Source organism: Eschscholzia californica, unplaced genomic scaffold (assembly GCF_041429995.1).
Source record: "Eschscholzia californica isolate CP2 unplaced genomic scaffold, dmEscCali1.0.p SCAF_1, whole genome shotgun sequence".
Taxonomy (NCBI): domain Eukaryota; kingdom Viridiplantae; phylum Streptophyta; class Magnoliopsida; order Ranunculales; family Papaveraceae; genus Eschscholzia; species Eschscholzia californica.
This window is the reverse complement of record NW_028238198.1, coordinates 22,127,722-22,130,492: the sequence shown is the minus strand read 5'-3', so window position 1 is coordinate 22,130,492 and position 2,771 is coordinate 22,127,722.

The window sequence follows — 2,771 nt, the reverse complement described above, 5'->3', positions numbered from 1 at the left end:
ATGTATTTTCCTGCTGTTTTCCCAGAATTCTGCCAAACAGACCCTTAGGGAAAATAGTTTTCTCGTCTTCTCGGAAAATACTTCCTTGTGGGAAAACTATTTTCCTCAACTGGATTTTCTCTCTCTCTACTGTTTTCTCCTTCTTTCTCACTCTAACCTTTCTCTCTCTCTCTGTAATACAATAATATCTCTCTTTCTCTCTCCAACCGAACAGTAAAAGAAAGGAGAAGAAGAAGATCAAAATAATGAAATTCTAGAATTGATTCAATCTCTCTCTCTCTCTCTCTCTACAAATCAGTAGCCTTCTCTCTCTAGCTCTCTTTCAATCTGACCTTCTCTCTCTCACGAAGAGAATGATTAGAAGAAGAAAGAGAAACAAAAACAGAAAAGAATCAACTCTCTCTCTCTCTCTAGCTCTCGGTTGTACAGTATTTTAATGGCCGAGATGTTTCCTTCTCTCTCTCTTAACTTGTTTTCTCTGTTAATCTGTTTCTAACTGTGACAAAAATGGATTATTTTAGTCCCAGCCGAGAGATCCCATATCCATCCTACCTCTCTGTTTCTTATAGCCGAGGTGGTTTATCGAGAAAACCTAAACCAGCCGAATAGAGAAACAAAATAATCTCCATCCGACCAGCTTCCTATCTTTCCTTCTCGGTCTAATCTTTCTTTCCTTTCTCTCTTTTCTTTCCTTTCTTCTCTTTTCTTTCCTTTCTCTCTTCGTTTAGACAGCTCTCGGGTATAATAAAAGGAGGAAGAAGATGATGACGTCAGCTGACGTCATCGAGTCGGTTCGGGCTGTCCGGGTCAGGCGTATCTCTTGGTGTACCTCTAGACGTGACAGAAAGTAGCCCGCGCATTCCATGATCCATTCGATTTCTTGCCGGATGCATGCCACGTGTCCCTCTTGACTTTTAGTATACCCAAGTTGACCCGAACTTTGACTTGCTCTAATTTATTCATCCGGACTCCGATTTGACTTCCGCTTTCGCCGATGGATTCGTATTGGACTCTACTTTCACATGAGAACTAATATTGACCAGAATACCCTTGTCATCAAAATGACCAAAATGCCCCTCAAATATGTCTTGATCACATGTTTCCGCATCGAACTCCGTAAACGAGACCTGAGAAAGAAAATCAACCAACTCATCAGAGTAACCGCTCGAACTGGACTAACTAACCCGAGTTAAAAGATTCAGATGAGACATTTTCATGTCCCATCATCCACGCGTGCCCACACCCTATTAAGTCTTAATAGTAGTCTATTTAGTAGAAAAGAAGTTACTATAATTTGATATTTCTTTATTTTAAAGTTTCTATGTTTGAGTAGTTTATTATTTTAGGAATCCTAGTTTGAGTCTATCTAGGGAGGTTTATTATCTTATAAAAGGGGATCTAGTCTATGTTATTATTCACCTTGAAGAGAAAATCAATTGAAGTTATTAAGATTTTAAGTTTAGTTTATCGTTTTCTTTAATTGTTCTTAGTTTATTTAATTGTTCTTTAATTACTCCGCTGCGTCTACATCAAGTTCAGATATATGTATGAGATTTGAGATCTCTTTCAATGAGAGTCCATCTCTATATATACACGGTAGAAGGTAATAGTCGCCATAAGGACGTGGGGCTTATTAGATATGGTATAGTAGGATCTTAATCGACTTACTGGGAGCTTTTTATCTCTAAAGGGTAGCAACTCGGCCTTACGATGTTTGTTGCCCCTAGTCTGGTGCGTTCTTAGTATGAGCGATCTACTTTTCTTCAGAGTAGCGTAAGACTCAGTCCTCCACTTTTAGGCCCAATGTAATCAAAGATCTCGTATTTTGGATTTTTTATGTTACTTTCAAAATAATCTATTATACAAAATAGATCAATATGACTGGGACATGATCAATACAATCAATATGACTGGGACATAATCAATACACTTACATGCTGACTAGATTGCTACATAAACATATGATTGGGACAAACTCTAAGTTATACAACATAAATGACCTACCTTTCACCTTCCCCTATTAAATCATTGAAAGTATTATTATCCTTTTGAATGCCTTCTTCAATTCAAAGTTAATCTCATGTGATGGTTATAAAACTTTCTTTCTTTCATTCGTTGTACTTTTTTTTTTAGAGGTTCATTGTACTTGAATATTTCTTTTTCTCATTTTTTTCTCTCTACTATTTCTTTTACAACAGATCCGGATGGTCATATGCACATATTTTTTTTCTTAAAACTATCAAACATAAAATAGTTGCTCCGGTTTGAGATTGATATATGTAAAGTTTTTTATTTTGTTTTGTATAATAGATTTTAATTGGCATGTCGTAATATTAGTAAATTAAACCAATGTAATAAGATTATATATCAAGTTGCTCCGATTTGAGAATGATATGTATTTTGATCCTTTAGTGTAAAGTTTTTTTATTTATTTATTTTGTCATCCAATATTCATATTTTGGCTATAGTTGGTGTAGAGACTAAAACAAACTTAGGAGGGTATGATGAAATTTTAAGATTGAATATTCATATTCATATGATTAGAATAAAATTAATTTTCTTAAATGCTGACTAGGAAAAGCTGACTAGGCATACCAAGGCATATGATTTGCTTACTAGGACAAAGACTATGATAAATCATGGTCATCTTATTGTTGATGAGGACAATATGGAGCAATAAATCGTCTTCTCTCTTTCCTCTTGGAATTGATTCAATTACTCTTCTCCTTTTCAATTTTTCCAGTCAGTTACATCTCCCCAATCTCTACACT